The sequence below is a fragment of the Macaca fascicularis genome, chromosome 15 (genome assembly GCF_037993035.2).
Source record: "Macaca fascicularis isolate 582-1 chromosome 15, T2T-MFA8v1.1".
Lineage (NCBI taxonomy): Eukaryota > Metazoa > Chordata > Mammalia > Primates > Cercopithecidae > Macaca > Macaca fascicularis.
Window position 1 is genome coordinate 79653250 of NC_088389.1, and position 26435 is coordinate 79679684.

At 44.7% G+C, this 26435-nt stretch overlaps 2 protein-coding genes across 11 annotated transcripts in view; both read left to right on the forward strand.

Annotated features, from left to right (window-relative positions):
- RPS6 (ribosomal protein S6) overlaps positions 1 to 26435 on the forward strand; it is a 183954-nt gene that overhangs the window by 156424 nt on the left and 1095 nt on the right. The window lies entirely within an intron of this gene.
- The window catches only part of LOC102124370 (perilipin-2), a 119328-nt gene that overhangs the window by 2108 nt on the left and 90785 nt on the right, over positions 1 to 26435 (forward strand). For all 10 annotated transcript variants that reach the window (XM_074017396.1, XM_074017413.1, XM_074017402.1 and 7 more), the window contains exon 2: positions 1389 to 1642. The gene's annotated coding sequence lies outside the window, so the exon portion shown is untranslated. The remainder of the gene's footprint in view (positions 1 to 1388; positions 1643 to 26435) is intronic.

Consider the following 26435-nt stretch of genomic DNA (forward strand, 5'->3'; position numbering starts at 1 on the left):
TGCCAAAAATGTCATAGAATGAACTTGAATGTTTTGGGACTAATTTTTCATCTGAGTTAACTGTTCTTAGATCTGAAAGTTCTTGATGTGGCAGCCTTCTCAATTGCATGCTTAGGGGCCCAGAACTGAAATAAGTTCATTTTAAATTTTGTTTTTTATATATGTATATATATACATGTATGTGTGTGTATGTGTGTGTGTGTGTGTGTGTGTATATATATATATATATATTTTTTTTTTTTTTTCTTGAGACAGAGTCTTGCTCTGTTGCCCAGGCTGGAGTGCAATGGTGTCATTTTGGCTCACTGCAAACTCCACCTCCCAGGCTGAAGCAATTCTCCTGCCTCAGCCTTCCAAGTAGCTGGGACTACAGGCGTGCGCCACCACGCCTGGCTAATTTATTGTATTCCTTTTTTTTTTTGGTAGAGACAGGGTTTTGCCACGTTGCCCAGGCTGGTCTCAAACTCCTGAGCTCAAGCAATCCGCCTGCTTCCCGGCCACCCAAAGTGCTAGGATTCCAGGTGTGAGCCACCGTACCTAGTCTTGTTTTAAATTTTAATATAAAGGCTGGGCGCCATGGTTCACGCCTGTATTCCCAGCACTTTGGGAGACTGAGGCGGGTGGATCACTGGAGGTCGGGAATTGGAGACCAGCCTGACCAATATGGTGAAATCCTGCCTCTACTTAAAAATACAAAAATTAGACTGGGCGCGGTGGCTCCTGCCTGTAATCCCAGCATTTTGGGAGGCCGAGGCGGGCGGATCACAGAGTCACGAGATCGAGACCATCCTGGCTAACACAGTGAAACCCCGTCTCTACTAAACATTCAAAAAATTAGCCAGGCGTGGTGGTGGGCGCCTGTAGTCTCAGCTACTCGGGAGGCTGAGGCAGGAGAATGGCGTGAACCCGGGTGGCGGAGCTTGCGGTGAGCCGAGATCGCACCACTGCACTCCAGCCTGGGCGACAGAGCAAGACTCCGTCTCAAAAAAAAAAAAAATACAAAAATTAGCCGAATGTGGTGGTGGGTGCCTGTATAATAATAATAATTGATGAATGCCTGGCATAAATCAGTCTATGCTTCCCTCACTTTCTTTCACTCTGTCCTTGGGTAAGGTACTTAACTTTTCCTCATCTGTAAAGTAAGTAGAATGATATTCACAAAGAAGATCATTTATTAATTTACAATAAGCCATAAATATTAAACACATCAGTTCAGGAATCAATAATCAGCACATGTGATAGGCAGCCTCTCAGTATGGTCTACAACAATTCCTGCCTCCTGCTATTTATACCCTTGTGTAATCCCCTCCTATTGAGTGTGGGGTGAAATTATTGACTGTTTTCTAACACACTGAGTACTTCAAAACTGATGAGATATCTCTTAACAGGATGAAATGATAAAAGACTGTGACTTCAGTCTTGAATTCTCTGTCTCATCCTCTTGGATTGCTTGATCTTGGGGAAACTAGCTACGATGCCATCAGATTTCCTCGTGATTTAAATTAGAAGTGGATCCTCCCCAAACTGAGCCTCGAGATGATTACGGCCTCAGCCAACGTCTTGATCGCAACGTCCTGAGAGACCCTGATCCAGATCACCCTGCTAAGCCACTCCCGGATTCTTTACTCACAGAAACTGTGAGGTAATAAATGTTTCTTCTTTCCAGCTGCAAAATTTGGGGATGATTTGTTACATGACAACACATAACTAACAAGACACAATAGTACCTGGAAGGTAGCAAGTGCTCAATAATGGTAGCTCTTCTTTTAGTGAATATGATTGGATCATTCAGCATATGACTTGGCATCCTGTAATGCTGATCCAAGCTTATTTTAATACCATAATGATAATGTTTACAGTTGCAATAAGAAAAAATATTTAGGAAAAGTGGGAAGACTTTTTTTTTTTTTTTTTTTTTGAGACGGAGTCTTGCTTTGTCACCCAGGCTGGAGTGCAGTGGCACGATCTCAGCTCATTGCAAGCTCTACCTGCTGGGTTCACGCCATTCTCCTGCCTCAGCCTCCCGAGTAGCTGAGACTACAGGCGCCCGCCACCACGCCCAGCTAATTTTTTGTATTTTTAGTAGAGATGGGGTTTCACCGTGTTAGCCAGGATGGTCTCGATCTCCTGACCTCATGATCCGCCCGCCTCAACCTCCCAAAGTGCTGCTATTACAGACATGAACCACTGCTCCCGGCCGGAAAGACTGACTTTATCTCATCTGTTATTTATAAACCACCTTTGATGAAAGAGAAATTTGTTAAGACTGTGCTTTATATGATGTCTAGGATTTGCTTCAAAATAATCCGTGGGGGATGGGGAGGAGTGCGGGAAAGAGAAGGGAGTAGGTAGGGGGTGGGTAAAAAAGATTAGACACATGTGGAAGTTGGGTGATTGGTACCTCAGAGTTCCTTTCCTTTTTATGGCTTTTTAAATTTTTCTGTAATAAAAAAGGTTTCTTTTTAAAGTATTTTGTGGAATCAGAAGTTTGGAGCTGAACTCCAATCTTTAGAGATCATCTATTCTAATTAACTGATTTGATAAGATGAGGAAATTAAGGCCCAGCCAAATTTACTGACTTATCCAGAGTCTCCCAGTCTCATTTTTGGTGATTTCCTATTTAGATATTGAGGAGAAATTACTCACTTCAAAGTTCTTTTGATTGATTGATTGATTGATTGATTGTCAGCCTCAGAAGTCACATAGCTCTTTATCTCACCAAACAGTAACTTGTTCGAGATTTCCTAGGAGAGCCTCCACAGCATAAAAATTCAAGCCTGTTCTCCACTTTCCGAAATGTAATCTGCATGTGGTAGACTGGCGAGTTATTTGGCTCTGGTCCCCCAACGCATTAATTTCAGAAAACATAGTATTTGAAGGCCCAGTGCTTCACACCTGCAGGCATTCTTAGCCACTGTTTTAGATTTTTAAGTAAAATAACATCAACAAACACTGAATCTGTTTTATTAAACACTAAATCTCCTATTTAAATGACCCAGAATATCCTACCCTTCACAGGGAGTGTTAGCACACTCTTCTCTTTGTGCTCCCCTCCCATATCTTATCTGGCTAGGACTCTGTCTCAGCGTTATCAAAGTGGGCTAGAGTCTCTTGGTACTCAGCACATTCTTTATCTAGCTTTCTTTTCTAGGCCTACAAGCCAAATGTGGCTGGGCAAGGAGTGGGAAGGACTATCACGAGGCTCCTCATCTTGAGTGGGAGGAGAGTAAGTGATCTTGAGAACAGCATCTTAATAGGTCATAAAGAAAAGCAGGGAGTTAGCAGAGGGAGGAAAACAGAGAAAGGAGTAATGGGCAGGAAGATGGTCTGTATGAGTATCTGAGACATAAGACCTGCTGCCCATACTGGCCTTTTTTTGTTTTTGAGATGGAGTTTCGCTCTTATTGTCCAAACTAGAGTGCAGTGGTGCGATCTTGGCTCAGTGCAACTTCCACCTCCAGGTTCAAGTGATTCTTATGCCTCAGCCTCCTGAGTAGCTGGCATTACAGGGGTGTGCCACCACGCCTAGCTAATTTTTTGTATTTTGAGTAGAAACGGGGTTTTACCATGTTAGCCAGGCTTATCTCAAACTTAGGTGATCCGCCCGCCTCAGCCTCCCAAAGTGCTAGGATTACAGGCGTGAGCCACTGCGCCCAGCCCATAGCTGGCTTTTATAGGCTCCTAAAGTATTTTATGTGGATGGAACCGTCCTCTGCCCTCCATCTTTCCCCACTATTGGGTATTAGTGTCTGTGCTGACTTGAATACTACTTTAGCATTTACCTCCAAATATGGCCAATTTCCCTAAGTGGCACTTGTCCACATCTGTCTACAATAGCTAGCTATGTTCCTGTGTCCCACCTTAGAGGACTGTTGTTTGTCCTGACTGAGCTTGATTCTTACCTGCTTCCTTGAACCCCTTTTTCTGAGCCTCAGTTATGATATTTGTCACATCATAGCAAATTGTCCTGACTGTAGATGCAGAAATGTATGTGTTATTTCAAAGTTTACACCTGGTAAAGTAGCTCCCGCCTATAATGCCAACATGTTGGGAGGTTGCAGCAGGAGCTTGGGAGTTCAAGACCAGCCTAGGCAACATAGCAAGACCTTGTCTCTACTAAAAAAAAAAAAAAAATCCAAAAAAAATTAACCATTTGTAATGATGCACGCCTGCAGTCCCAGCTACCCAGGAGGCTGAGTCAGGAAGATCGCTTGAGTCTAAGAGATCATGGCTGCAGTGAGCGGAGATCTTGCCACTGCACTCAAGCCTGAGTGACAGAGCAAGATTTTGTCTCAAAAACAAAACAAAAAAAGATTAAATTTTAAAAATACTAGCGTTCGTTTTGGCCAGGCATGGTGGCTCACACCTGTAATCCCAGCACTTTGGGAGGCCACGGTGGGTGGATCACGAGGTCAAGAGATTGAGACCATCCTGACCAACATGGTAAAACCCCATCTCTACTAAAAATACAAAAGTTAGCCAGGCGTGGTGGCGTGCACCTGTAGTCCCAGCTACTCAGGAGGCTGAGGCAGGAGAATTGCTTGAATCTGCGAGGTGGAGGTTGCAGTGAGCTGAGATCGCACCACTGCACTCCAGTCTGGCAATAGAGCGAGACTCTGTCTCAAAAAAAAAAAAATACTATATTATAGAAAACAAAGCAATAATACATAAACAAAAATAGTAGTACAGTAAACTTTTCTGTATCCATCACCCACCTTCAGCAATTATGTTAATCTTTTTTTTTTTTTTTTCTGAGACAGTCCACTCTGTTACCCAGGCTGTAGTGCAGTGGCTCACTGCAACCTCCACTTCCCAGGCTCCAGCAATTCTCCTGCTTCAGCCTCCTGAGTAGCTGAGATTACAGGTGCCCACCACCACACCCAGCTAGTTTTTGTATTTTTAGTAGAGATAGGCTTTCGTGGTGTTGGCTAGGCTGGTCTCGAACTCCTGACCTCAACTGATCCACCCACCTCCGCCTCCTAAAGTGCTGGGATTACAGGCATGAGCCACCGTGCCTGGCTAACTCATGTTAATCTTGTGTTGTGTATATTTCCACCCACTCCTCACTCCCCCAAGTATTTTGAAACAAATATATATTATTTCATTTTTAAATATTTCAGTGTATATCTCTAAAATATAAAAATGTTTTGTTTTTGTTTTTGTTTCTTTGAGACAGAGTCTCACTCTGTTACCCAGGCTGGAGTACAGTGGCGCAATCTCGGCTCACTGCAATCTCCACCTCCCAGGTTCAAGTGATTCTTCTGCCTCAGCCTTCAGAGTACCTGGGACTACTGGTGTGCACCACCACGCCCGGCCAAGTTTTGTATTTTTAGGAGAGACGGGGTTTCACCACATTGGCCAGGCTGGTCTTGAACTCCTGATCTCAAGGGATCCACCCATGTCAGCCTCCCAAAATGCTGGGATTACAGGCGTGAGCCACCATGCCTGGCCTATTTGTTTATTTATTTATTTTAGAGATAGAGTCTTGGTCTGTTGTCCAGGTTTGAATGCAGCAGAGTAGTTATAACTCATTGCATCCTTCAACTCCTGAGTTCGAACAATCCTACCACCTCAGCCTCCCAAGCAGCTGGGACTACACGTATGAACCACCATGCCAGCTAAGATAAAGATCATTATTATTATTGTTATTATTTTGAAACAGTCTCACTTTGTCATCCAAGCCAAGTGCAGTGGCACAATCACAGTTCACTGCAGCCTTGACCTCCCCGGCTCAAGCTACCTTCCCACCCCAGCCTCAAAAGCAACTAGGACAACAGGCATGCACCACCACATCTGGCCAAGTTTTGTATTTTTTGTAGACACAGGGTTTCACCATGTTGCCCAGGCTGATCTGGAACCCCTGGGCTCAAGCAGTCCTCCCACCTTGGCCTCCTAAAGTGCTGGGGTTATAGGTGTGAGCCCATGCCCAGCCTGGTTCTGCTTTTCATTGGACAAATATTTATTGAGCATTTACTGTGTGTCAGGCATAGGAACAGGAGTTGGATATACAGTGGATCTGTACTATTCATGGATTCTATACTTGTGAATTTACCTACTTTCTAAAATTTATTTGTAAGCTAAAAATCAACACATATGGCATTTTCAGTCACTCATGGGCATGTATAAAGAAGCAAAAAATTTGAGTCACTCAGCCAGGTATGGTGGCTTATGCCCGGTCCCAGTGACTTATATCTTGGTCCCAGCTGCTTGGGAGGCTGAGGCAGGGGAATGGTGTGAACCCAGGAGGCGGAGCTTGCGGTGAGCTGAGATCGTGCCACTGCACTCCAGCCTGGGTGACAGAGCGAGACTCTGTGTCAAAAAAAAAAAAGGGCAGTGTTTCTCAGACTTCATTGCACATTAGGGTCATTTAGGGATCTTTTAAAAAGTCTGAAGCAACATCTCATACCAATTAAATCACAGTTTATTGTGTTGGGACACAGGCATCAGTATTTTTTAAAGCTCACAAGTGATTCTAATGGACAGATAAGTTTGAGAGCCCCTGAGCTAGAGTCATCTGAGAAGGCATCAAGGAATGGGATTTGGAGTGATTCTTGAAGCATAGATGGAATTTGATTAGCTGGAGAGAAGGTGGAAATTTTGATGAAAATATTCCTAATAATAATTATAGCAAATTGTCATTTCCATTTTGATCAGGACAAATGGTTTGTAAAAGTTACTTGATAAAAGGAATAAAGTGTCATCATTATTCAAATAAATAAAATATTGTTCAATACAGCCAAATTTCTAAGATTTAACAAACAAATACATTAAAAAATATTCACAACTGAGCTCAGTGGCAGTGGCTCACACCCTAATCCCAGCACTTTGGGAGGCTGAGGCAGGAGGATTATTTGAGCCTAGGAGTTTGAGGTTACAGTGAGCTATGATGGCATCACCACACTCCAGCCTGGGCAACAGAGCAAGACCCTGTCTCAAAAAAAAAAAAAGACTGCATTTCCCAAAAATGGCTAGTTTTTTTGTTTTAATTTTGCCAGGCACAGTGATCCACACCTATAATCCCAGCAATCTGGGAGGCCAAGGCAGGCAGATTGCTTGACCTCAGGCGTTCAAGACCAGCCTGGACAATATAGCAAAACCGCATCTCTACAAAAAATACAAAAATTCGCCGGGCATGCTGGCATACTCCTGTAGTCTCAACTACTTGGCTGGGAGGATGGCTTGAGCCCTGAAGGTGGAGATTGCACCACTGCATTCCTGCCTAAGTGACAGAACCAGACCTTGTCTCAAAAAAAAAAAAAAAAAAAAGGTTTGTAATATTATAAACCGAAGAGCCTAGGCCAGGCATGGTGGCTTATGCCTATAATCCTAACACTTTGGGAGGCCAAGGCAGGCGGATTGCCTGAGCTCAGGAGTGTGAGACCAGCCTGGGCAACATGGCAAAACCCCATCTCTACTAAAAACACAAAAACTTAGCTGGGCATGGTGGTGCACACCTGTAATCCCAGCTACTCGGGAAGCTGAGGTGGGAGGATCGCTTGAAGCGGGAGGCAAGAGGTTGCAATGTGCCAAGATCGCACCACTGCACTCTAGCCTGGGCGACAGAGTGAGACTCTGTCTCAAATAAATAAATAAATAGCCTATTGATTGGGAGCCATGTGTAACCTGTATCACTGATCATTTTGAGATTTCTGTTCAAATAGTTATGTATAAAGTTGATTTGAGGAAAAATAATGTGTTAATTGTTATTTCATAGCTATGTAGAAAATTTTTAGGCTTCATAAAACTAGACTATTACAATTCTTTGTTGGAAAGGGAGTCCTTCCTAGAATAAGTTCTTGATTTTAAATTATTTTCCTATAACATTGTGTCTTGGCCGGGCGCGGTGGCTCAAGCCTGTAATCCCAGCACTTTGGGAGGCCGAGACGGGTGGATCACAAGGTCAGGAGATCGAGACCATCCTGGCTAACCCGGTGAAACCCCGTCTCTACTAAAAAAAAAAAATACAAAAAACTAGCCGGGCGAGGTGGCGGGCGCCTGTAGTCCCAGCTACTCGGGAGGCTGAGGCAGGAGAATGGCGTGAACCCGGGAGGCGGAGCTTGCAGTGAGCTGAGATCCGGCCACTGCACTCCAGCCTGGGTGACAGAGCGAGACCCCGTCTCAAAAAAAAAAAAAAAAAAAACATTGTGTCTTAAGAGCATTACAAGGTTGGAAGAAGCAGGGAATAGCACTCAGTAATAAAACAGAATAATCAGTTTCTCAAGGAGTCTGTTTGTCCTGCTGGCAGCAGCTCTCTTCAAACACATTTCTTACTAATATGGTTTTAACTCTAATGGAGGTGTGCTCCCTTTGGCAGCACATATACTAACTGTAATGGAGATAAATTTGGATTTGAGATAAAATTTTCCCTACCGAGTGTCTTACTAAAGTTTGTCACTTTCTCCTTTTTATGAAAGTGCCAAGTTTTAGACTATGTGCAAAAATTTCGGCCAGCTTGCTTTCTGTGAGATTAATTTTCCTACCTGGCAAGGTGACATTTAGCAAAACTGGCAATATACATTATTTATAAGTGTCTTTATTTTTCTTTTTTTTTTTTTTTTTTTTTTTTGAGACAGAGTCTCACTCTGTCGCCCAGGCTGGAGTGCGGTGGCCGGATCTCAGCTCACTGCAAGCTCTGCCTCCCGGGTTTATGCCATTCTCCTGCCTCAGCCTCCCGAGTTGGAACTACAGGCGCCCACCACCTTGCCCGGCTAGTTTTTTGTATTTTTTAGTAGCGACGGGGTTTCACTGTGTTAGCCAGGATGGTCTCGATCTCCTGACCTCGTGATCCGCCCGTCTCGGCCTCCCAAAGTGCTGGGATTACAGGCTTGAGCCACCGCGCCCGGCCGTGTCTTTATTTTTCTAAATAATGGCAATTATAATGGTTTAACCTTGTGACAGACACTTCAGACAATACGGACTAACAGATGTGAGTTCATATTTTGGCTCTGCGGTTTACCAGCTTGGACTTGGGCAAGTTTGCCTAACCTCTCAGGTTAAGTACTTAGCTTGCAGTATTGTTGAAAGATTAAATGAAAACCAAATAAAATTCAATAGGCATTTTCATTATCACCTCACTGCCGTTTCTCTCCATCCTAACACTGGCTTCTATCTCTTCCTGCCAGCGTTGCTGCCATTTCAGTTAGATATTCTACTTCACAGTTCAAACTTCCTCCAACAACCTGACCATTCCTTCTTCTCGACAGACTCCTCTCCAGTTGAGGTCTTGGGATTAAGGGCTAGAATATGTTTGACATATAGAAGGGTACAAAATGCATATCAGATTAATGACTCAGTGATGTGGCAGGAATAGTTGTCTCCACAACTGCCCTCAAAGCGGAATCAAAAAGGACACTGATAAGTGGCCTCTTTCAACTGACAGCAATGAATACAAGATAGGTGGAACAAACCATTTTTAGTCCAAGCTTCATTAGATAATACTAACTTGGAGCACAACAGGGCTACATCAGCAAGAATAAGGTAGCAACTTGTAACACTCAGTGAATTAGGAGTAAAACTGCGTGTATTTAAATCCCAGCTCCACCATTTGCTGTGTAATGTCTCTGAGCTTTGGTGTGTGAAATGCAAATAATAATAATAGTACTAATAGTAACTGATGTATTTTACTGTTGTTGTAAGGCTTTTTTTTTTTTTTTTTTGAGATGGAGTTTTACTTTTTTTTTTTTTTTTTTTTTTTTTGAGACGGAGTCTCGCTGTGTCGCCCAGGGTGGAGTGCAGTGGCCGGATCTCAGCTCACTGCAAGCTCTGCCTCCCGGGTTTTTACGCCATTCTCCTGCCTCAGCCTCCCGAGTAGCCGGGACTACAGGCGCCCACCACCTCGCCCGGCTAGTTTTTTGTATTTTTTAGTAGAGACGGGGTTTCACCGTGTTAGCCAGGATGGTCTCGAACTCCTGACCTCGTGATCCGCCCGTCTCGGCCTCCCAAAGTGCTGGGATTACAGGCTTGAGCCACCGCGCCTGGCCGGAGTTTTACTCTTGTTGCCCTAGCTGGAGTACAATGGCACGATCTTGGCTCACTGCAACCTCTGCCTCCCAGGTGCAAGTGATTCTCCTGCCTCAGCCTCCCAAGTAGCTGGAACTACAGGCATGCACCACCACACCCGGCTAATTTTTGTATTTTTGGTAGAGATGGGGTTTCACCTTGTTGGCCAGGCTAGTCTGGAACTCCTGACCTCAGGTAATCTGCCCACCTCAGCCTCCCAGAGTGCTGGGATTATAAGCATGAGCCACCACCCCTGGCCTGTAAGGCTTATTAGAGGGTTTTTTTGTTTTGTTTTGTTTTCTTTTGTTTTTATGAGACAGAGTCTTGCTCCATCGCCCAGGCTGGAGTGCAGTGACGCCATCTCAGTTCACTGCAACCTCCGCCTCCCAGGTTCAAGCCATTCTCCTGCCTCAGCCTCTGGAGTAGCTGGGGTTACAGGCATGCGCCACCACGCCTGGCTAATTTTTGTATTTTTAGTAGAGAGGGGGTTTCTCCATGTTGGCCAGGCTGGTCTCGAACTCCTGACCTCAAATGATCCACCTGGCTCAGCCTCCCAAAGTGCTGGGATTACAGGCGTGAGCCACCGTGCCAGGCCTAGAGTGAGTTTGTTTGTTTGTTTGTTTGTTTTGAGACAGTTTTGTTCTTGTTGCCCAGGCTGGAGTGCAATGCTGCGATCTTGGCTCACCGCAACCTCTGCCTCCCAGATTCAAGCGATTCTCCTACCTCAGCCTCCCGAGGGATTACAGGCGTGTGCCACCACAACCGGCTAATTTTGTGTTTTTTTGTTTTTTTTTTTTTTTGAGACGGAGTCTCGCTGTGTCACCCAGGCTGGAGTGCAGTGGCCAGATCTCAGCTCACTGCAAGCTCTGCCTCCCGGGTTTTTACGCCATTCTCCTGCCTCAGCCTCCCGAGTAGCCGGGACTACAGGCGCCCGCCACCTCGCCCGGCTAGTTTTTTGTATTTTTTAGTAGAGACGGGGTTTCACCGTGTTAGCCAGGATGGTCTCGAACTCCTGACCTCATGATCCGCCCGTCTCGGCCTCCCAAAGTGCTGGGATTACAGGCTTGAGCCACCACGCCCGGCAATTTTGTGTTTTTAGTACAGATGGAGTTTCTCCATGTTGGTCAGGCTGGTCTCAAACTCCCGACCTCAGGTGATCCACCCGCCTCGGCCTCCAAAAGTGCTGAGATTGCAGGCGTGAGCCACCACATCCAGCCTTAGAGTATTTATAGGAATTAAATAAAATAGGCCAGGTGTGGCCTATTCTGTTTTCAAATGTGACCTTCTCAGAGAGGTCACATTTGAAAAGAGACATGAATGAAGTAGCTTACAGAGGATACCTGGGAGAAGAGCATGCTGAGTAGAGGGATGGAAATGGGAAGGTATTCATGTGACTAAAATTCACTGAGCAACTAAGAAGGGTAGGCAATGATACCTTAAGCAGTGCACTAGACGGGGAAGGTGCTCACCTGGAGGGGAGAGAGTTCCTAGATTTTTGGCATAGCATCCACACCATTCTATGCCTTAATCCAGAGAAACTGTCCCAGGTACCCTGGAAGAAAGAGATTTGGAGATGGAAAAAGCAGCTATGCGTTCTAATCATTTTACACATCTCAACACAAATGGGGAAGCTATTTTCTTCATTTTAACATAGCAACAGGTAGAGACAGGACAACTACCACTATATGGTGGCAGGGGACATCAACCAACTGATCCAGAGCCGAGACAGGCCAGAAACTAGAGCAGAAAAAATCCTATGTTTCAAATTGGAGGAAAAGAAGGCTGTTTTTTAAAAAAATATATGTGATACAATTTTGTAAGACACATAGAAGCAGCTTAAATAGAAGCAGCTACCTATGGCTGAGATGCCAGTGGTTTTACTGGTGCGTTATGATAAAGAGTTTCAATAACATTGAGTGCCTATCGGCCAAACATTCCAGAGAGGTGCCAGAATAAAAAGAAGTAACATTGTGTTAGGCACTGTAACTGTTTTGTTTTTCTGAGACAGAGTCTCGCTCTGTTGCCCAGGTTGGAGTGCAGTGGTGCGATCTTGGGGTCAGGAGTTCAAGACCAGCCTGGCCAACATGGTGAAACCCCATCTTGACTAAAAATACAAAAAAATTAGCCAGGTGTGTAGGCACGCGCCTGTAGTCCCAGCTACTTAGGAGGCTGAGGCAAGAGAATCACTTGAACCCAGGAGGGAGAGGTTGCAGTGAGCCAAGATCACACCACTGCACTCCAGCTTGGGGGACAGAGCAAGACTCCATCTCAAAAAAAAAAAAAAAGGGCCAAGACCAGTGGCTCACACCTGTTACCCCAGCACTTTGGGAGGCTGAGACAGGCGGATCACCTGAGGTCAGCAGTTCGAGACCAGCCCGGCCAACATGGTAAAACCCCATCTCTACTAAAAAAAAAAAAAATACAAAAATTAACTGGGCGTGGTGGTGTGCACCTGTAATCCCAGCTACTCAGGAGGCTGAGACAGGAGAATGGCTTGAACCCGGGAGGTGGAGGTTGCAGTGAGCCGAGATCACACCATTACACTCCAGCCTGGATGACAAGAGCGTAACTCCATCTCAAAAAAACAAAACAAAACAAAAAAGTTTAAAACTTGAATTGCTTTAATATCTCAGTTTATTGCAACCTCCGCCTCCCAGGTTCAAGCAATTCTCTGCCTCAGCCTCCTGAGTAGCTGCGATTACAAGCGCCCACCACCATACCTGGCTAATTTTTTGTATTTTTAGTAGAGACGGGCTTTCACCATCTTGGCCAGGCTGATCTTCAACTCCTGACCTCGTGATGCATCCGCCTCAGCCTCCCAAAGTGCTTGGATTACAAGCATGAGCCACTGTGCCCAGCCCAGAATATTTTCATTAAGGGCAACTCTTTGGATTTGGGCACTGTATTGCTTTATACATGAATAAAAATTTGATAAGCAATAATAATTATAATAGCTGCCAGGAGGTTTGATAACTGCATTATAGCTGTTGATTCAGTTAAGACTCATGAGAACCCTATGAGGTAGGTATTATTTTCTCTATAGATAAGGAAATTGGAATTCAAAGAGTAAGTAACTTGCTCAAGTCCACAGCAACCTTCAGCCTAAATGTGATCCCAGGTGTATCTGACTCTAGAACCCTGACACATTATCAATATTGCTCTTCTAAGAAGGAACATTCTTATATGAACTGACTAAACACTGGCAGAAGAAACTGCCGGGGAGCCGGGGGTGGTTGCTAATGCCTATAATCCCAGCACTTTGGGAGGCTGAGGCAGATAGATCACTTGAGGCCAGGAGTTCTGTCTCACAGAGTTCCGTCTCAAAAATAAAATTTTTTAAAAAGCAGGGATTCTAGCAGCTGACCTCTAGTGCCCTCATCTACCCCAAAGTCAGTACACCTAGAATTGTTACCCCTTACTTAAATTAGAAATATTATTAGTTGTAATTTATATTTAAAAAGGAACAGGGCTGGGTGCAGTGGCTCACACCTGTTATCCCAGCACTTGGGGAGGCCAAGGCTGGAGGATCACCTGGGCTTAGGAGTTGGAGACCAGCCCAGGCAACATAGTGAGACATTGTCTCTACAAAAAAAATTATTTATTTATTTATAGATGGAGTTTCACTCTTATTGCCCAGGCTGGAGTGCAGTGGTGCAACCTCTGCTTCCCGGGTTCAAGCGATTCTCCTGCCTCAGCCTCCCGAGTAGCTGGGATTACAGACACCCGCCACCATGCCCGGCTAATTTTTTGTATTTTTAGTAGAGATGGAGTTTCACCATGTTAGCCAGACTGGTCTCGTACTCCCGACCTCAAGTGATCCACCCACCTCAACCTCCCAAAGTGCTGGGATTGCAGGCATGAGCCACCGCGCCTGGCCAAAGAATTTAAAAATTAGAGCTAGGCATGGTGGCACATGGCTATAGTCCCAACTACTTGGATGGCTGAATGGGGAGGATTGCTTGAGCCCAGGAGGTTGAGGCTGCAGTGAGCCATAATTGCACCACCGCACTTAAACTTGGGTAACACATGTACTCTGAGTTCCGGGAAAACCCACACATCTACTTAACTTTGGGACTTTAATGTTCCTGTTAATGCCACCTAAATCAACCCTTTGGCCATGACCTATGTTGGCCAATCAAAACTCAGCAACCAGGCTGGGCATAGTGACTCACACCTGTAATCCCAGTACTTTGGGAGGCTGAGGTAGACAGATTATTTGAGCTCAGGAGTTCCAGACCAATCTGTGCACCGTGGTGAAACCCTGTCTCTACCCCAAAAAAATACAAAAATTAGCTGGACATAATGATGTCTGCCTGCAGTCCCAGCTATTTGGGAGGCTGAGGCAAGAGGATGGCTTGAGCCTGGGAGGTGGAGGTTGTGGTAAGCCGAGATTGTGCCACTGCACTCCAGCCTGGGCAACCTGTTCTAAAAAATTATACACCCACACACATATATATGTGCGTATATATGCCCACACATATACGTATATATACACACAAATATATGTGTATACACACACACACACACATATATGTACCAGAAGATCGCTTTTTAAATTTGTGTGAATATTAATATGCATACACATATGTGTAGAAAAAACCCCACAAAGACTGATGAGGTCTTCAATTTGCTTTACTGTATATTCAGCATACATGTATTACAGTTATCTAGTGAAAGCTATAAAATGTTTAAATGAAGACTAGGTTTTAGAATAAGTTAAAAAATAAGATAGTCTATCAGAAGTAGATTCTGAAGGAAGCAAAAGCAAACAAAGAACAGCTGGATTTCTATTGGTAAGGGAGGTTGCTCTTTTTAAAAGAAAAATAGCAAATGATTCCCTGTGGATCTGGAACTTACTCTGTCAAACTAAGGATGTGTTTTTGTGACTATCATCTCTTTATTCTAATGCCAAGTGGAAAGAGAACAAAGCAATGAGAGGAAACTGATAAAAACCTTTAGCTGATCAAGGTGGGGAATTAGGAAAACTAAACCTAAATAAACTCTTGAAGTAACTTTGTGTAGCAAGAAAATAGTCTGAACTTGATTATGATGAAGAAAATCCTTACAGAGTTCATGCTACCAGAAGAATTTTGAGACTACATTGGCATGAAGTGTGGGGACTATCAAGAATTTTATGACCGGGTGCGGTGGCTCTTGCCTGTAATCCCAGCAGTTTGGGAGGCTGAGTCTGGCAGATCACTAGGTCAGGGGATCAAGACCATCCTGGCTAACACGGTGAAACCCCGTCTCTACTAAAAATACAAAAAATTAGCCAGGAGTGGTGGCGTGTGTCTATAGTCCCAGCTACTCGGGAGGCTGAGGCAGGAAAATCACTTGAACCCGGGAGGCAGAGGTTGCAGTGAGACAAGATCAGGTCACTGCACTCCAGCCTGGGCGACAGAGCAAGACTGTCTCAAAAAAGAAAAAAAGAATTATATTCAGAGTCAATTAGAAAGAAGTCAGGTGCAGTGGCTCAAGCTTGTAATCCCAGGACCTTGAGAGGCTGAGGCAAGAGGATTGCTTGAGCTCAGAAGCTCAGGACCAGCCTTGGCAGCATCAGAAGATCCCATCTCTACCAAAAAAAAATTAGCCAGGCATGGTGGCATGTGCCTATGCTCCTAGCTACTCTGGATGCTGAGGTAGGAGGATTGCTTAAGCCTGGGAGGTTGAGGCTGCAGTGAGCTGTAATCGCACCACTGCGCTCCAACCTGGGCAACCAACCGAGACCCTGTCTCAAAAAAGGCTTCCTATTCAGTTTGTGCAGATAACTAAGATATGATATATTTTGAAATATGGAAAACGTTTTTGAGACCAATTCTTGCTCTGTAACCCAGGCTGGGGTGCAGTGGCATGCTCTCGGCCCACTGCAACCTCCACCTCCCGGGTTTGAGCAATTCTCCTGCCTCAGCCTCCCAAGTAACTGGGATTACAGGTGTGCGCCATCACACCCGGCTAATTTTTGTATTTTTAGTAGAGACAGGTTTCACCATGTTAGCCAGGCTGTTCTCAAACTCCTGACCTCAAGTGATCCGCCTACCTCGGCCTCCCAAAGTGCTGAGATTACAGGCATGAGCCACCGCACCCGACCAGAAAACGTGTTTTTAGCCTGTGTGTTTCCAGTAAAATCTTACCTGATCTAAGTGTCATCTAAACATGATGTTTAGCAATAACCCGGTATGTATTTTCATATCAGAAAGAAGAGGAAGGTAAAATTGTCTTAATCTACCTCTTGTTTAACCATTCCTACTCCTGTCTGGACCACATAGCCCTAGTCAACACATAGCCCTACTCAACGCCAAATACAGTTTTTAGCATGAAACCGAAAGGAATAAATAATCACCAGAATGCTGAACTTGAACATTAAAGCTATAATAGGAACATCAAGCTAGTAAAACTATGATTAGTGGGTAAGTGGCTTTTGCAAGGCTGGGCTATTAGTGTTATATTTTTGGCAATAGTTTTTTGTAGCATACACATAATTCCTTGTTTGATACAAGTGATGACTTCTTCCAAGTGAGCACACAATCATTTCTACCTACAAATATTATAACTAAAAATTAATTATCAGGAATGCCTTCTCAATATAGCAATTTAAAATGTGAGGTGTACTAATTTGTTTGCTTAATGTTGTTTATTAAATACCTATACTGGCTGATTTAATCCATAGCATACTATGTAGTCAGGTATCAGGGTTGGCTGCCAGATATGAGCCTTTGGCCAAATGAGGGATGAAGTTACTTCGTCTCTCATCCAGCTTTGCCAGACCAACTCACATAGATGACTGTCTACATTTTTAACCCTCTTTAGAAAAATATACAGAAGCTTTACAATTTGAAACCAGTCTTCCTGTACTCCCTTTGTATTCTGAATCTTACTATTTGTCTTTTCTGTCCTGACAATGTGATTTGTGAACTTAGCTTTGGATTCTGATTTTCGTTTATTTGGTTCTACATATTTTGGATCCTATCTTTGGCATGTTTTTTAAAATTTTTGTTCCATCCTGGGCTTGTATCTAATTCAAATTCCTGAACTTGACACCCCCAAACTCCACCCATAAACCTTTTAAACAGATGTTATTTCTTAAGCCCTAGAGACTAAAACTACAGGGGAAATATTACCTCAGCTAGAAAAGCATCCTTCTTAGTCTTTTGATATGATCTCTTCTTACGTGAAGGGTCCTCACACAAAAACATAAATTTGTTAATCCAAAAGACATTATGCAAGAGTTATATGTTTGTACAGGCTTTTCCCCCAACGAGGCAAGAAGAACCTGCTCGGCTAGTTGTCATTGCTGAACTAAGAAAAGACATTCCTGTGATACACACTTGAAATCTGCCTTTCACTGAATGCTCATCTCCTCATTTGCTCCTCAGATACAGACAATTGCCTGCCCAGTTTTGTCTGGTTCACCACTAGTTTAGTAGGGGACACTAAGATTTTCCTGTATCCTAGTTCTGCTCTGGTGTCTCACTGTTCACCTTTCCTGATTGTGTCACCACCCATTAGTCCAGGTACATGTTCGTCTGCGAACATATGAATGCACGAGACCCCAGGCATATGCTTACTTAACATGAAGTTGCCTAAATGCTCTTATAAAACCTTATTGTGGCCGGGCGCGGTGGCTCAAGCCTGTAATCCCAGCACTTTGGGAGGCCGAGACGGGCGGATCATGAGGTCAGGAGATCGAGACCATCCTGGCTAATACGGTGAAACCCCGTCTCTACTAAAAAATACAAAAAACTAGCCGGGCGAAGTGGCGGGTGCCTGTAGTCCCAGCTACTTGGGAGGCTGAGGCAGGAGAATGGCGTGAACCCGAGAGGGGGAGCTTGCAGTGAGCTGAGATCCGGCCACTGCACTCCAGCCTGGGTGACAGAGCAAGACTCCGTCTCAAAAAAAAAAAAAAAAAAAAAAAAAAAAAAACCTTATTGTGAGTGTATGAATTTAATGCCAACTTGTTTGAATTATAATGTCAATTTTTTGTTTGTTTGTTTGTTTTTTTGAGACAGAGTTTCATTCTTGTTGCCCCGGCTAGAGTGCAATGGTGTGATCACAGCTCACTGCAACCTCCACCTCCCAGGTTCAAGCAATTCTTCTACCTCAGCCTCCCAAGTAGCTGGTATTACAAGCACGTGCCACCACCTCCGGCTAATTTTTTGTATTTTTAGTAGAGACGGGGTTTCACCATGTTGGCCAGGCTGGTCTCAAACTCCTGACCTCAGGTGATCCACCCGCCTCAGCCTCCCAAAGTGCTGGGATTACAGGCATGAGCCACCGCACCCACCTAATGTCAAATTATTAACACTGATATCCTGGGCCCAGAGCTGTTTGAGTTACTTAATCTCTGACTATTTGGGAGTAGCAATATAATGCTGTCTTTCTGGAAATGCAAATACTTTGCTACAATTTGAGAAGATTTTAACCCCAGATAGATTTCCCACCAGTTTGCAACAGTGCCTGCAATTCCACAAGAAGTATTCATGTCTTTTTGTCTTGAAAGGAACTCAAGCTAGCTATTAAAATGTATTCGTGTGTGTGTGTGCGCGCGTGTGTGTGTGTTTTTTAAAAGATTAACAATAATTTTCTGGAGATAGTGGGATTACTAATGGTTATTTTTATATTCTTCATACTTTTCCCTATTTTAAAATTTTTCTACAGGGAAGATACACACTTCTATTATCAGGAAAAAAATGCTATAGCAGTTTTTATGAGGCCAGGTGTAGTGGCTCACACCTGTAATCCCAACACTTTGGGAGGCTGATTGCTTAAGGCCAGGAGTTTGATACAAGCCTGGGCAACGTAGCACAACTCTGTCTCTACAAAATAAAAATTAAAAAAAATTATACCCTCAAAATGAGAAAAATCTAAAGCCATTATCAGATAGCAGCTTATTGAATGTATATTTCTCAAACCTTTTATGTTAACACTAGATAGCTAGAACCCAGACCTTTTCAGAAATAGGCATAAGATCCCAAAAGGAAGTAAATCCTCATATTGATAATATTGATAATGTCTTGTTCTTAAGCAGAGTGTTTATTCTGTTTAATAACACATTCTTTTGTATGTATCAATATTACACTAAAATTTTTCTTTTTTTTTAATCCTGAAAGGGCCAAAGATAAACTTCCTATTTCCCCAGTATTTGCCCAAGCCTCCCATGGCAGGACTCACATACAGGGCCTTTTTTTTTTTTTTTTTTTTTTTGAGACGGAGTCTCGCTCTGTCGCCCAGGCTGGAGTGCAGTGGCGCGATCTCGGCTCACTGCAAGCTCCGCCTCCCGGGTTCATGCCATTCTCCTGCCTCAGCCTCCTGAGTAGCTGGGACTACAGGCGCCCGCCACCGCGCCCAGCTAATTTTTTGTATTTTTAGTAGAGACAGGGTTTCACCATGGTCTCGATCTCCTGACCTTGTGATCCGCCCGCCTCGGCCTCCCAAAGTGCTGGGATTACAGGCGTGAGCCACTGCGCCCGGCCTACAGGGCCTTTTTTATAGCTAATGCTGCTATAAGTAGCATTTCTAAAAGTGTTTAAGAAACTATGCCAGGCGCAGTGGCTCACACTTGTAATCCCAGCTCTTTGGAGGCTGAGGCAAGAGTGTTGCTTGAGCCCAGGAGTTTGAGGCCACAGTGAGCGATGATCATGCCACTGCGCTCCAGCCTAGGTGACAGAGCAAGACCCTTTCCGTAAAAATAAAAAGTATTGGGGCCGGGCGCGGTGGCTCAAGCCTGTAATCCCAGCACTTTGGGAGGCCGAGGCGGGCGGATCACAAGGTCAGGAGATCGAGACCACAGTGAAACCCCGTCTCTACTAAAAATACAAAAAATTAGCCGGGCGCGGTGGCGGGCGCCTGTAGTCCCAGCTACTCAGGAGGCTGAGGCAGGAGAATGGCGGGAACCCGGGAGGCGGAGCTTGCAGTGAGCCGAGATCGCGCCACTGCACTCCAGCCTGGGCAACAGCGTGAGACTCCATCTCAAAAAAAAAAAAAAAAAAAGTATTGGCCGGGCGCAGTGGCTCAAGCCTGTAATCCCAGCACTTTCGGAGGCAAAGGCGGGCGGGTCACGAGGTCAGGAGATCAAGATCATCCTGGCTAACACGGTGAAACCCCGTCTCTACTAAAAACGAAAAACTAGCCAGGCGAGGTGATGGGCTGCTATACTCCCAGCTACTCGGGAGGCTGAGGCAGGAGAATGGCATAAACCCGGGAGGCGGAGCTTGCAGTGAGCTGAGATCTGGCCACTGCATTCCAGCCTGGGCGACAGAGCGAGACTCTGTCTCAAAAAGAAATAAATAAAAATAAAAATAAAAAGTATTCCAGAAACTAGAACAGATAAGACAGACCAATATTAGGCTCAAGTTTTCCTCATATTATGGTAAGGTTTAAACTATTGAACTAGGCTGGGCACAGTGGCTAATGCCTATAATCCTAGCACTTTGCAAGACTAAGGCAGGAGGATTGCTTGAGCCCAGGAGTTCAAGGCCAGCCTGGGCAGCATAGTGAGAATCTGTCTCTAAAAAAAAAAACCATGCCTGGCCAACATGGTGAAACCATATCTCTACTGAAATACAAAAATTAGCCGGATTTTTTGGTGTATGCCTGTAATCCCAGCTACTTGGGAGGTTAAGGCAGAAGAATCACTTGAACCTGGGAGGCAGAGGTTAGAGTGACCCGAGATTGCCCCATTGCACTCCAGCCTGGGTGACAGAGTGAAACTTCTTTTCTGAAACTTCTCAAAAAAAATAAAAATTAAAAAATAAACTATTGGAAGGGCACGATGGCTCACGCCTGTAATCCCAGCACTTTGGGAAGCCAAGGCGGGTGGATCACGAAGTCAGGAGATCGAGACCATTCTGGCTAACACGGTGAAACCCCATCTCTACTAAAAATGCAAAACATTAGTTGGGTGTGGCAGTGGGCACCTGTAGTCCCAGCTACTTGGGAGGCTGAGGCAGGAGAATGGCGTGAACCCGGGAGGCGGAGCTTGCAGTGAGCCGAGATCGCGCCACTGTACTCCAGCCTGGGCAACAGAGCGAGACTCCATCTCAAAATAAATAAATAAATAAATAAAAATAAACTATTAAAATTCAATTTAAAATAATTAAGTTATGATGATAAACATCATATGATATCAACTCACACAAGCTTCATGGTCCTTTTCAATGTCAGGTAAATTCATCCTTGATTTCATGAAAATCCAGGAATTAGAGTAGTTTCATCTAAGTGCAGCTAATGTCTATTCCATTTTCAGGTATGTACATGGAGAACATACCTGAAAATGATATGTTCATGGAGAATCAACTTGCCTTTCATTCACTTCAACTTGTTTTTCATTCAAATATTCAGATATTTCATTTCAGACATTTCCTTAGCCATATGTTAGTGCTGGGGATGTTGTGTTGAACAAAGCAGGCATGGTTCCTGCCCTCATGGAGTTTACAGTCTAGTGTGTTCCTAGCATACCACCATGCCAATAATGTGCAGTTGTTTTTCTTTTTTTCCAGAAGGGTCTCACTCTGTTGCCTAGGCTAAAGTACAGTGGTGCAATCATAGCTCACTGCAGCCTCCAACTCCTCGCTCAAGCAATCCTCTTACCTCAGCCTCCCAAGTAGCTGGGACTACAGGCATGTGCCACCATAATCAGCTAATTTTTTTAAAGATTTTTTTTGTAGAAACAGGACCTCACTTTGTTTTCTGGAGTGGTCTTTTTTTAATTATTTATTTATTTATTTATTTATTTTGAGACGGAATCTTGCTCTGTCACCAGGCTGGAGTGCAAGTGGCATGATCCCGGCTCACTGCAGTCTCCACCTCCTGGGTTCAAGTGATTCCCCTGCCTCAGCCTCCCAAGTAGCTGGGATTAAAGGCACATGCCACCACGCCAGGCTGATTTTTTTTTTTTTTTTGTATTTTAGTAGAGACGAGGTTTCACCATGTTGGCCAGGATGGCCTCAATCGCCTGACCTCGTGATCCACCTGCCTTGGCCTCCCAAAGTACTGAGATTACAGGCATGAGCCACCACGCCCAGCTTCTGGGCTGGTCTTGAACTCAGGGCCTGAAGCGATCCTCTTACCTCACCTCCCAAAGTGTTGGGATTACAGATATGCGCAACCATGCCTGGACTTTTTTTTTTTTTTTTTAAGATATAGGTAGGGTCAGGGCTGGGCCCAGTGGCTCACTTCTATAATCCTAGCTATTTGGGAAGTCCAGGAGGGTGGATGGCTTGAGCTCAGGAATTCGATACCAGCCTAGGCAACATGGCAAAAGCCCATCTCTACTAAAAATACAAAAATTAGCCAGGGATGGTGGCCTGCACCTGTAGTCCCAGCTACTCAGGAGGCTGAGGTGGGAGGATCAATTGAGCCTAGGAGGCGGAGGTTGCAGTGAGCCAAGATCACCCCACTGCACTCCAGCCTGGGTGCAGAGCCAGACTCTGTCTCAGGAAAAAAAAAAAAAAAAAAAAGATACAAGGAGGCGGGGCACGGTGGCTCACTCCTGTAATCTCAGCACTTTGGGAGGCCAAGGTGGGCCGATCACTTGAGTCTGGGAGTTTGAGACCAGCCTTCAAGACCAGCCTGGGCAACATGGTAAAACCCTGTATCTACTAAAAAATAAATAGTATTAATAAATAAAAATTAAAAAGATATAATTAACAGCTAGGTGCAGTGGCACAGGCATGTAATTCCAGCACTTTGGAAGGCCACGAAGGAGAATCTCTTGAAGCCAGGATTTTGAGACCAGCCTGAGCAACATGGTAAGACTCCATCTCTACCAAAAAAATATGGAAATTAGGCGGGCATGGTGGCATGGCATGTGTGGTGCCAGCTACTCTGGAGACTGAAGTGGAAGGATTGCTTGAGCCCTGGAGATGGAGATTGCAGTAAGTGGAGATTGTACCACTGTACTGCACTGTTGTCTGAGCAACAGAGGGAGACCCTGTTTAAAAAAAGAAAAAATACTGGAACTCATAGATACAATGGATTGGGTGCTCAGGATTTTCCCTAATCACTAGGTAAAACCAGCATGGTTCATGTCTTTGTGAAGTACTTTTCCAGCTACACCCAAGCTTTAATGCACAGGCAATCACCAGGAATCTTGTTAAAATGCAAACTGTGATCAGTAGGTGTGGGTTGGATCTGAGCTTTTGCGTTTCTTTTTTTCTTTCTTTCTTTTTTTGAGAAGGAGCCTCACTCTGTCACCGAGACTGGAGTGCAGTGGCATGATCTTGGCTCACTGCAACTTCCGTCTCCTGGGTTCAAGCAATTCTCCTGCCTCAGCCTCCTGAGTAGCTGGGATTACAGGTGCACGCCACCACGCCCAGCTAATGTTTTTTGTATTTTGCCATGTTGACCAGGCTGGTCTTGAACTCCTAACATCAGGTGATCCACCCACCTTGACCTCCCAAGTGCTGAGATTACAGGCATTAGCCACCAAGCCTGGCCAGATTTTGCATTTCTAATAAACTCACAGATGCTGCCTATGCTGATGGTCTACTGACCCCATTTTGAGTGTAAGGAGTTAGACTGTGTCATCAGGAGAATATCAGCTGCAGCTCCTTCAGGTGTTTCTGTGTGAGGGCTGTCCTGTCCTTCATATAGTATATAGCTTCTCCCCACCTTGGCCAGCATCATCTCTGTTCCACGCCCCACTCCCCAGCTCTTTAACAGGTTTTACACATACACACACACGTATGTATTTTGTTTGTTGTTTTTGAGACAGGGTCTTGTTCTGTAGTCAGGCTGGAATGCAGTGGCGTGATGACGGCACACTGCGGTCTCAACCTCCCAGGATCAAACCATCCTCCCACCTCAGTCTCCCGAGGAGGTGGGACTAGAGGTGCATGCCGCTTTGCCTAGCTAATTTTTGTTTTGTTTTGTTTTTGAGAAGGAGCTTCGCTCTTTTTGCCCAGGCTGGAGTACAGTGGTGCCATCTCGGCTCACCACAACCTCTGCCTCCTGGGTTCAAGTGATTCTCCCTGCCTCAGCCTCCCAAGTAGCTGGGATTAAAGGCGCACGCCACCACACCTGGCTAATTTTTTGTATTTTTAGTAGAGATGGGGTTTCACCATGTTGGCCAGGCTGGTCTCGAACTCCTGACCTCAGGTGATCCTACCCGCCTCGGCCTCCCAAAGTGCTGGGATTACAGGCCTGAGCCACCATGCCCAGCCATGCCTGGCTAATTTTTAAATTGTTTGGACAGACAGATGCAGGAGAGTAGGTCTCCCTTGTTACCTAGGCTTGTCTTGAGCTCCTGGCTTCATACAATCCTCTCGCCATGGCTCCCAAAATGCTGGGATTACAGGCGGGAGCCACCGTACCCCGCCTTCAACGGGTTTCTTGTTCTGAGGTCTGAGAGTGTTTGCCAGACCCACAGCTGCCTGACCCAGGGCCTGTTTCCTATCTCAGGAGAGGCCTTTTGTGCTACTTCTCCTTGAGATGCTACTCCCTCCCATCCCCCAGGAAGTGATATACGGCCTCTCCTCCCTTTTGCTGGGACACTTGGCAACCAGACCCTTTGTGTATTTATGGCCCATTAACAAATTTATCTAAGAGATAAGAAAGATCACTGAAAACCAGCTGCCCTTTGTTCAGATCATTTCACTTTGAAATAAGCCTTATCCCTCTCTATTTTTAGTCTACTGTTTATTTTGTAGGTTTGGGTAAGGTGATTATAGCCCAAGGCTTGTTTTGATCTTTGTTCCTTAAGCTCTGGGGTGATTGGTAAACATTTTGGAAGCCAGTGACTACTAGCTTTTATTTTAGCTTTTTCAGGGTCATAGAATTGTAGACTTCCACCGTAGGAAAGGGCTTTCAAGGAGTTGTAGGTTAGCCCCCCTTCATCTGACAAATAGGAAACAGGAGTTTTCTGTCAGGAGCCCCTGGAGTTTCTATACCTTACAAAACACTACACAATTCAGGGCCGACTGGGCTGCTAGAGTCCCTCAGACCTTTTAAACTGTGCTCCAAGGAGCTGCTTAGACCTGCCTGCCCTGATATGTTTGTGTTTGGAGGAGTGGAGATAAAGGCGTACCTCAAGCAAAGCAGCACCATTCATAACACTTTCATCCATTTCACATCCGTTTCATAAAATCTAAGATTTTAGAACTTGGATTTTATTTGAACAATGAGCTTTATATATTAAAAGAATTAACCATTTTATTTCACCATGATGCCTGCAAATTAGTCTTTATTAAATATTTACAGTTTAAGAGATCACATTTTTCTATTCTCATTTTTCATGCAAGTTTGAGCCAGAGCTAAAATTCTATATCTGTGGAAAAGCTAAAGAAAGGAAGTCTGACACTTAGAACATTTAAATACAATATTTAAATACCCATTTTATCTTAGGCAGGAACTCATGCTGTAAAAGTTATGTCTTTTTTTTTTTTTTTTTTTTTTTTGAGACGGAGTCTCGCTGTGTCTCCCAGGCTGGAGTGCAGTGGCGTGATCTCGGCTCACTGCAAGCTCCGCCTCCCGGGTTCACGCCATTCTCCCGCCTCAGCCTCCCAAGTAGCTGAGACTACAGGCGCCCGCCACCGCGCCCGGCTAATTTTTTTTTTTGTATTTTTAGTAGAGACGGGGTTTCACCATGTTAGCCAGGATAGTCTCGATCTCCTGACCTCGTGATCCACCCGCCTCGGCCTCCCAAAGTGCTGGGATTACAGGCTTGAGCCACCGCGCCCGGCCAAAAGTTATGTCTTACATTTAGAAAGATAGAACATGCATCATCTTGTCTAGTCACTGTTAGCATTTTTATGATACTTTTCCAACTCTTACATTGAAAGTTATACACATTGATTTTCACCCAAACCTTGGTAAATTAAAAACCTTTGTTGAGATACAATTTACTTAACACATAATTCTCCAATTTAAGCTGTACAATTCAATGTCTTTTAGCCTATTCACAGACTTGTGCAACTATCTCTGCTATCTAAATCCAGAACATTGTCATCATTCCAAAAAGAAGCCCTGTTGGCTGGGCATGGTGGCTCACGCCTGTAATCCCAGCACTTTGGGAGGCCGAGGCGGGCGGATCATGAGGTCAGGAGATTGAGACCATACTGGCTAACACAGTGAAATCCCGTCTCTACTAAAAATACAAAAATTGGCCGGACATGGTGGAGCGCACCTGTAGTCCCAGCTACTCGGGAGGCTGGTGTAGGAGAATCGCTTGAACCCGGGAGGCAGACGTTGCAGTGAGCCAAGATCACGCCGCTGCACTCCAGTCCGGGTGACAGAGCGAGACTGCATCTCAAAAAAAAAAAAAAAAAAGAAAGAAAGAAAGAAAAGATGCTTCAAGATGAAACTGATTATCTTCCCAGCCACTGGCTGCCAGAAACTCATTGGAGTGGATGATAAATACAAACTTCGTACTTTCTGTGAGAAGCATATGGCCACAGAAGTTGCTGCTGATGCTCTGGGTGAAGAATGGAAGGGTTATGTGG